The sequence below is a fragment of the Eublepharis macularius genome, chromosome 14 (genome assembly GCF_028583425.1).
Source record: "Eublepharis macularius isolate TG4126 chromosome 14, MPM_Emac_v1.0, whole genome shotgun sequence".
Taxonomy (NCBI): Eukaryota; Metazoa; Chordata; class Lepidosauria; order Squamata; family Eublepharidae; genus Eublepharis; species Eublepharis macularius.
In genome coordinates this window covers 35,868,712-35,878,768 of record NC_072803.1, presented here as the reverse complement: position 1 = coordinate 35,878,768, position 10,057 = coordinate 35,868,712, and positions in this window count along the sequence as shown.

Sequence of the window (10,057 nt, the reverse complement as noted above, 5' to 3'; positions counted from 1 at the left end):
TTGCAGCAAAAACAAAAGACTTATGGCACCCTAAAAAGGCTCTCTTGGCATTGCTTACAACAGTTCTGGAATTTAAGTGTGAAAAAATCTAATTTGAAAAGAGAAAGCTTATTCCCTAGATATTTAATAAGACTGGGTTTACATGGACTTTGCAAAAGGCAAAAATTCCTATCATAGAAAGGCAAGAGATTAAGCCAAATAGTTCCAATTTAGATACATTTATTTTACAGCCTGAAACTCAATAAGAATTCAAAAGACTTGCTATCAGAAATATAATGAGTCCCTATATTGTTTGTATGCAATGTGCATACCAAGCTTCATTATCAGGAGTCACTCCATTTGCAAGCACTAGAGATTCAAGGGAGAGAGTAAATATAAAAGATGACGCAGGCTCTCTTATCTTGTTTCTATGCCTAATGAAAAGAGATCCAGGGTTGCCCATCTATTGCAATCCTAGCCCATGAGTTCCTACAAATTAAACATTTTCATCTTGCAGAGAATTTTGCAACCTTTTCTAAAGGTAGATTTCTGTTCAACTCTGTAGTATGCTTTGGGGCATCTTGCTGTAAAATAACAGTTGGTCTCTTGCTTACGTTTTGTTCTCCAAAACTGTTTATCAATTTCCACAAACTCTATGAAGCATAGGCCACATAATTCAGATCCTGAACTGGCTTTCCTGGAATGCCATCTTGAGAAACAGAATGCCTATAAGTGAAACAAAGCAAAGAATGAAGGGAGGTGGGCTAGCATCTCAGCCTCAATGCTGTCATGTGCTTATATCTGAGTTCTGGCAATCTTTGTTGGAAGACATTCAGAAAGACGCTGGCAAAAACCTCACACAGAAGCAGATAGAGCATGAACCCACTGGAGGACCTATGAAGCAGAAATGAGAATGGCAAAGAAATGTTCTTTCTCAGCAACCATTGTATCAGCTAGTTCATGACCATCCCAATTATTTAAGATATCCAGATCCAGACACCCCCTAACCCCTACATCCATAACCGTTATGGTCCCAAGAACAGACAATCAGCTGTGAGGCCTTTGCTAAGCTTTTCACTGATATAAACTAGCATGAATATGCTCTGATCTAGATACTAGCTACAATACAGATGAGATGGAAGAAATGCTTAATGCACCATCTGGCTTACATCTGGACTGCCTTGAACCAATTACAATGACAGATCCTAACAGGATCCTTATTGCCCAGTCTCTAATTTGCCTTTTCTGGGCAAAGTGATTGAGAGAGTGGTAGCTGACCAACTCCCAAGCTTCTTGGAAAACTCTAGCACTCTAGACTCTGAGAGCCAGTTTGGTGTAGTGGTTAAGAGTGCGGGACTCTAATCTGGAGAGCCAGGTTTGATTCCCCACTCCTCCACTTGAAGCCAGCTGGGTGACCTTGGGCTAGTCACAGTTCTCTGGAGCTCTCTCAGCCCCACCTACTTCACAGGGTGTTTTGTTGTGGGGATAATAATAGCATACTTTGTAAACTGCTTTGAGTGGGCATTAAGTTGTCCTTAAGGGTGGTATATAAATCAACTGTTATTATTATTTAGACCCTTTCCAGTTTGGATTTACACCAGGGCATGGGACAGAGACAACACTAATATTATCTCCATCTGATAATAGACAAAGGCCATGCCTTCTTATTGCTCCTCCTAGATCTATCTGCAGCCTTTGACACAGTAGACCATGCCATCCTGTTGAGGTGTTTAGAGACAGAAGTAGGTATCAAAGGATGTGCCTTAGACTTAAATAGTTTCTCATGAAATGGACTCAAAGGGCTACCATCAGAGATCAACTATCTCCAGAATGGGAGCTATCTTACAGGGTTCCTCAGGGCGCAATCTGATCTCTCATGTTATTCAACCTCTACATAAAGCCTTTAGGAGAACTCATTCGCAGCTATGGAGTCAGATGTCACCAATATACAGATGACTCCCAACTCTGTATCTCACTATCCAGGTCTCTGTATCTCACTATCCAGTTGTAGTGAAATGGCTGAAAATGAACAAATTGAAATTGAACCTAGACAAGACAGAAGTGATGCTTGTTGGGAAGGCAGAAATCTTAAAGGACATTGTACTCCCCACTTTCAATAGAGTTCATTTGACTGTTGCAGACTCGGTAGAGCCTTGGGGTTATACTGGATCCAATGCTACTACTAGAAAAACAAATTAAGGCAGCTGCAAAATTGCTTTCTACAACCTCACTCTAGCCTGGAAGATGGCTTCTTACCTTGACGTGGCCAACCTGACCACCTGGATCCATGCTATGGTAACATCAAGACTTGACTACTGTAACTATACATAGGTCTTACATCTAAGTTAACTAGAAGACTCCAATTGGCGCAAAACACTGTGGTGCAACTGTTATCAGGAGCAAGCAGGAGCATGAACATCACCCCCATTCTGCAGTCACTCCATTGGCTACCTATCAGTTACTATGCTCAGTTCAAGATATTGGTTATCACATACAACGCTCTTCACGGTCCAGCATACCAACAGGACTGCCTCCCTCCCTATGTTCCTCCACAGCAATATTGTTCGTCTGAACAGGGTCTCCTGCGGGTGCCACCCTGCACATGGGCGAAATCAACATCAGCCTGTACATGGGCTTTCTCTGTGGTGGCCTCTACCCTGTGGAACAACCTGCCTGAAGAGGTCAGGAGAGCCCCACTCTCCTAGCTTTCTGCAGACAATGCAAAACTGAATTATTTCAAAAGGCTTTTGTATTGGAGAGGTCTCAGATGCTCCACTAATGACTTAGGGGCCATAGACTTAACCCATAGACTTCACCACTATGTTGCCTTATGTGCTATCTGTTGCTTTAAATATGTGCTCCTATGTCAGGCCTAGAATTGCTTATGTTCTGTTTTAGCATTTCTTCAACTCAGTATTGGATTCTTACTAATGTTATATCTTTGTAAACTTGTGTTTATTTACCCTATGGCATTGTTTATGAAATTGTCTTTGATACTGATTGTACTACTCTCACACTGTGTAATCTGCCTTGAGTCTCAGTGAGAAAGGCGGACCGTAAATGACGTAAATAAAATTATATAAATAAATAAATAAAACCATGAATAACAGAATAGTTCTAACTTTCCTCAGTAGCAAGTTGCTCCTGACTGAGGGAGCACAGCAGATTTATACAAAGACTGGATTTGTTTTCAGGCTTAGAAGGATTTTGTATTGCCATTGTTTGAACAGTCTGCACCGCCTTCCTTTAGCTAACAGCCCCAGTAGTACAATAAGGTGTGAGCTGGTGTCTGGGCTCCACCAGCCCCAGGGGATCTTGCTGACAGACACTTTTGTCTGTCACCAAGTTCTCTCACCATGAAGTCTTCTGTAGTCTGTACTGGGGCGATGCACATATTTTGTATGTCCTCACAGCTTTGGCACATTCAGAAGAGATCCCTGGAAAAATCTGTTTTTGGTTCATGAATATCGAACCTGTATGTGCATGCAAAATACATGCATCACCCTGTTCAGACAACATGGCAACAGTGCATATTGGGAGGATCTATGAGTGGTTGCTGGACAACTGGTATGTCTGAAAAGGGCTAATGTGAAACAGCAAATACATAAGGATATATTTAAATAAGCTAAGTTTCTATAAGATTATCATATTAAGTTAAATTTGATGTTAAGTGCCAAGCATTCATGTTGTAAGCTTCCTCAGTAGCAAGTTGCTCTAGAATCTAGGGGGACTGCTGATAGGTGCTCCATTCCAGAGAGGTCATAACTATCTGAGGGAACATTATCTGCCAGAATAGTTTTGGCACTTCACAAACATACAACCGCAATCTCATTAGCAGCTGTAATGCTGTTTCATCCACCTACATGGTAGGTAATTGAGAGGCCTGTAAACAGTTAGAAGGATCATAACAAGATAGAAGTGGAAATGTGTTATTCTGAATTTCTTCTCTAAAATAGCATCCGAAAAGAACTCCCATTTTCAGTTCATGAGAAGGAAAGAGGGAAGAGGACAGGACCAGAAATGAACATGATACTAGAGCAATAATCCAACTACTTTATTCATTCTGTAAAGTGCAGCTAGCCTTTTAAAGAAATGTTCTGATGTTTAGCTAGTAATTTAATTTTTACATTCATAAAGGCGAATAGTGCTAGGAGACCATGAAAATTATAACCTTAAGACACCTGAAGTATAAGCGTGTACTTGCTTTAACATTTACTGTGTATTTCATTATATTTGCCGCCTATGGCTGAGTGAGAAGACAGGCCGCGGAGGACACCGCATAACAAACAGGACACACACCATTGCTGGGATAAAACATGGCCACAACTTTATTACCATACAAACAGCGACAAGGAGTATTGGCGCAGCATATGGATCGGATCCCCACGCCATCGGCTGACCCGCCTGCCAGCCGATGCCCCCTGCCCCCCCCAGCCCCTGGCTGAGGGGGGGGACCAAGGAGTGGCATTCAGGGGGAGGTCACCCGGTGTTCACCCTCATGTGACCCCCCCTGCCACCTGGGAGGGAGGATGCCCCGGCAGCCCCCCGAGCTGGGCATGCCTTCATACCTCCCTCCCAAGATTCCTTATTGGAATCCCCTCAATGGGGAGCCCCCCCAAGGGGGGGCGATTCCCCCAAAATGTGATCCGATCCAATGCCCCAACGCCACAAGAGCCACAAGTGGCTCCCGCCAACACTCCTAACGCTGAAGCCAATCCAATAGGCCATCCCGGAGGTCCTGCAACCAGATGTCGTGCCCCCAGCTGGAGAGGTGAACCCCATCTGGGCGAAACAATGGGGGAAGGCACCGCGAAATGTCCCAGTGCGGGATCAGGAAACCCCCAACCTCAGCTATGTACTTCGCCATTGCGCAAGCCAGCTTCCGCCTGACGTCTTCGATCTTCTCCGGGCAACGGGCTCCTCGCCAGACGCATCGTTGCAACAAGTCCGACCATAGAAAGGCAGTTCGTGGGAACCATTTCCGCAGGATGTCCAAATCCGCACACATTGCGCGCCTCAGCTCCGGGCCCTCCCGTTTGCCCAGGTCGTTCTCCCCCAGCTGGATGATGAGGACGTCCGGAGGCCCCCAGCGTTGAGCCTGATGTTTCAGCATGGGGACCAGGGCTTCCCACAGCATGCCGCGCACTCCCAGCCAGCGAATTTGTAACCGCTCCTACAAACCCAGGTGCTTGCCCCATCCTGATGACTCCGCGTATTTTCCGGCCCAGTGCACGATGCTGTGCCCACAGATCCAAGCTGTCCTCCTGCGCCCTGCAAGGAAGGGATCACAAACCAAAACCATTAGTGAAAGGCCCCACCCGCCGGCCGAATGTAGGCCCGAAAGACCTGGGACCGCCAGCGGCCGATCTCCCTGATGGCGGAGCTGGGCAAGCCCCGACCATGAGCCTCCGTAGCGGCGCCTATGCGGAAGGAGTGCGTGCCAACCTCCTCCTGGGGGAGCCCCAGAGCCCGCAAGCAGGACCGGAGAATAGCCGCGAACTGGTACCGGGTGAGAGGTGAATGATCCCGGTGTACCAGAAATGGGCCCTGGCCATCAGACCGCTGCCTCATGTAAGCTCCCACCGCCCGGACTGGGCACACCTCCCGGTCGCTGGATGCCCGCAAGATAAAGGTGTGCCCCCGCCCCCGCTGATCAGTTTTTGAGCGGCGGATCCTCACAGAAATCTGGCGAGGCGACCAGGAAATGTCACCGAACTGTAGGGCCCGAGCCCCTACATCCCACCGGGACCCGGCCACCAGTTCACTGACCCGAAGGGCCCCAAAGAAGGCCAGCAGGAAGGCCGAGCGAAACAACAATGCCTCAAACGAGGACCAGCAGAGGGAGGGGACGACGTGCACCAACCGGGCCAGGATGGGCAAGGTGATCGGCCGCCTGGAGTCCGGGGGAGGAGGGGCCATGCGTGCCCACCCCTCAACTGCCCTGCGTGCCATGAAGCAGTCGGCCGGGTCCGGAAACCCCGCCGCTTTGCTGAAGAAGGCTATCGCCGCAAGGTCCCGCTTCATGGTCCTGGCTGACAGCCCACGCTCGCGTAAGTGCACTAAATACCGCAGCACCATGGCCTGAGAAGCAGGCCACGTTGACCCGCCCCCGTGCCCCCCGGCAAAGGATAAGAATCTGGCTGCTGCGGCCGAGTAAGCCCGCAGCGTGGAGGGGGCCACCGAGGACAGTACTCCCTGTGCTATGGAATCCCGCCAGTCCTCCATAGCTCCTCCGGAAATGAGTCGGGCGTGCGACGTGCCTCCGGCGCCATCATGAAGAATCTCTCCATCTGGAAGCGAGATAAGGCGTCTGCCAGGCCGTTATCCACCCCTGCTACGTGCCTGGCTGAAAAGGTGATGTTAGACACAAGACAACATAACACAAAGCGGCGTACCAGACGCATCACCCGCTCAGAGCGTGAGGATTGGCGATTGACCACTTTGACCGTGGCCAGGTTGTCACACCAAAAGGTCACCCGCTTATTGCGAAGCAGCTCACCCCAGATGGATACCGCTACCAAAATGGGGAACAGTTCCAGGAAAGTGAGATCCCTAAGAATATCCGACCCACTCCAGGAGGGGGGCCAGCGCTGGGCGCACCAGTGGCCCCGAAAATAGACTCCAAACCCCAAGCTGCCGGCGGCATCGGAATGAACTTGGAGGTCGGACCCCAAGTCCACCGGATCCTGCCACAGAGAAACCCCATTGAAGTTGTCCAGGAAGCTGAGCCAAACCCGCAAATCGCTCTTGATGCCCGTGGTGAGGCGGATGTGATGGTGAGGGGCAGAGGCCCCCCGACAAGCCTGCGCTAGCCTGGCACAAAAGGCCCGACCAGGGGACACCACCCTGCAGGCAAAATTAAGGTGGCCGATGATCGATTGCAGCTCCCTCAGGGTGCATTTACTGCGAGGGAGGATCCCCGTGATGAGCTCCTTGAGACGCCCCAGTTTGTCCGCTGGGAGCCGGGACAACCCGGCCCCCGAGTCCAGCTCAATGCCCAAGTAGGTGATCCGTGATGAGGGACCCTCGGTCTTCTCCTGAGCCAATGGGACCCCCAGTTCCGAGGCGAGCGCCTGGAAGGCTTCCAATCGGGCAGCACAGCACAAGCCGTCGGGCGGGGTCGTTATCAAAAAATCATCTAAATAATGCGTGATAAGGGGGGTCCCGAGCCGGTCCTTGGCCGCCCACTCCAAGAACGTGCTAAAGGTCTCAAAGGCCGCGCACGCAATCGCGCAGCCCATAGGCATGGCCTTATCGACATACCATTGCTCACGAAATTTAAAACCCAACAGGCAATGGTCCTCGGGGTGAACGGGCAGCAGTCGGAAGGCTGACTGCACATCGCACTTGGCCATAAGGGTCCCCCGCCCACAAGACCTGACCAGGCGCACGGCGTGATCGAATGAAGCATATCTGACCGAGCACAGGTCGGGAGGGATGGACTCATTGACTGAAGAGCCCTTTGGGTATGACAGGTGGTGTATCAGCCGATACTCCCCTGGGGACTTCTTAGGGACAACCCCCAGAGGGGACACCCTCAGATTGGGGAGGGGCGGGCTGGAAAAGGGGCCCGCGACCCGCCCGGCAGCCACCTCCTTCGCGATTTTAGCCTCCACCACCCCAGGCAGATCCCTAACAGATTTGAGGTTCCCCGAGTTTGTGGCCACCCGCGGACCCTCGTAGGGGATACGGAACCCTGAAGAAAAACCCTCGAGGAGGTACCTAGCTGCCTCCCTGTTCGGGTAGCGCGCAAGGAGCGGGAGGAGAGCCTGCAGCTTAACCGGGGAATGAGCGAGACCCAGGGCCCTGTGAGCCGGGCTAATTGCCCGTGTTGGCTGGCTGGGCAGCGGAGAGGGCCGGTCCTCCGTCTTTACGGGCCGCGTTATTGGAGGACCGGCTGCCTCGAAAGGGGTGAGGCGTCCCTGAGCCGCGCGGGCAGGTGGGGCGAGAGTGGGGCCCCCCGCAGGCGTCGCAGTTATGTTCAAAGCGGCACTTCGACCGCTGGCACCTGCCCTGATTGTACTCCCAGCACAAGCCCCGGGAGCGATCCCGCCGGAACTGCCCACGACCCCCCCGCGAGGTGTCCCCCTTTCCCTTCATGTGAGGTCCAACCAGCCAAAGCCAGAGCTTCTGACTAATGAGGTCCCACCGAGCCCTTGGGTTATGGGATGCCCGCTTGCGGAATGCCTCGTCATAGTCCAAGGCCGCATTATCGCCTGCCAATGCTCGGGCCCTGAGCACATTCCCCAAGTGATTAGTAAGGTGCCACCCCCGCTCAGGATACGCGGCTTGAATGACCCCCATATATACGGTGAAACCCTCCAGCCAATTGGAAAAGGTACGCTCCGCGACCTCCTTCTTGCCCCCACCCCTGTCCTTCCTAGCCGGGGGGGCAGACCTCCCATCCTCTGACTCCGGTTTGATGAGTGATAACACCTCAACGTAGTATCCATCTAGGATACGCTCTCGCACTTTGCGAGCCAAGTGCATCCTGGGAGGATCCTCCTCATCCCCAAAGGAAGCCGCCACAGGGGGGTCCTCCTCGGCCCCCCAAACTTCCCTGGGGTCTCCCCCCGCCCCGCGGGCCCTGGTTCTCCTACGCTGTGCCCACCTGGGGAGTCCCGGGATCTTCGCTGCCACCTCCCAATACTCTTCCCCCCCTGAGGACCCCTCCTCCGAGAAGGAGGAGAACTCACCTGACGTCCAGTCGCTGTCCGTGTCCTCGTGGCGGCGATGCCGACTGCCCCGTCTATGTGCTGTCCTGCTTCTCTTGCTCCCCCGCCGGCGCTCTTGACTGCTCGATTCATCCGAGCCGGGCGGGGAATGGGCCCTCCGGCGCTTGGCCGGTGCCGTGCTCTTCTTCCTTTTCTCCCGTGGCCTCTGCCTGGGGACCTCGACAGAGCCAGGGGCAGTGTGCGTTGCCCCGGCCCCAGAGTTCCCCAGGTGCTCCACTCGCGCTGTCAGGAGCTCAAGGGCCCTAGAAATATCCTGCAGGGAACCTGGGTTAGCATTGGTGGTGGCCTGGCCCCCGTCATAGTCTGGTGGCCCCTGGGCCCCACTGCCCTTTGCCGTGCTCCGCCCGCGACTCCCTGACTGCCCTACCCTTGATTCAACCGAGCCACGTGGCTTGGCACCTGCTTTAGGCTTGCCCTTTTGCTGGGCAGCCGGGCCACAGGCTTTGCCCCTGCCAGCAGGCCGGGATTGCGAGGTGCTGCCGCCCTTAGCCCGTGTCACAGCTTGCCCTCCTCCAGCTTCCCTTCCGCTCCCGGTCCCAGAGGGGGCCCCCCCATTCCTACCCCTTGATGGTGCCCCAACCCTTTCTGCCGAGGGGGCGGCCCCCCGCTGGCCTTTCTCAGTTGGAGCCCTCTTCCGAACCGGAGCCATGACCCCGTGGTCAAGCTAGCCCCGACTCCCACTTCCCGGCAGCAAAGTCCCCGCTGAAACGCCGCTCCTCGCTGCCTCCCCACTGCCTCTGTCGCCGCTTGCTCCCGGGGCACGAGGCTCAGCCCGACCACGTGCCCGCAGGATCTTCAGAAGCTCGGCGCCACGCTCCCTCTTCCGCCGGGCTGGCTGGCTGCGCTACGCGAGTGCCTCCCGCTAACCTGAGGGGCTCAGCTCCGACCCCTCTCCGGCACTCGTGTACCGCGCCTCCGCCCGGTCTTCCTCCGACGCTTGGTCTTCGTCCGTCCTCGTCAGCTCCACGGCGCGAAGTGAAGGGGGGCGGGTCCGGCAGTGGGTTAAATACCCAACTGTCGGACCTTGGAGAAAACTGCGGCCCCCGGGCCCCGCCCCCTCACCGCTCCGACCCCGGGCAGCCGTGATTGGCTGCCCGGGGTTTGAACTGATTGGCCACGGGCCCGCCCGGGGGATGCCGGGCGGTCCCGCGGTCATGACCGTCGCGTCCTCCCGGCCTCCTCCTCCCTCCGGCGGCAACCACGACCCCGGGTAAGTCCGGAGTCGTCGTTTCTCTCAAAAACTGGAAGGTGTATCATAGGATTTAGAAGCTTGGGAAGGGGAGATGGCAATCTTCCCAACGTGAGACAGTCAAGGCCTACTTCCCTGCAAATCTCTCCTCCAA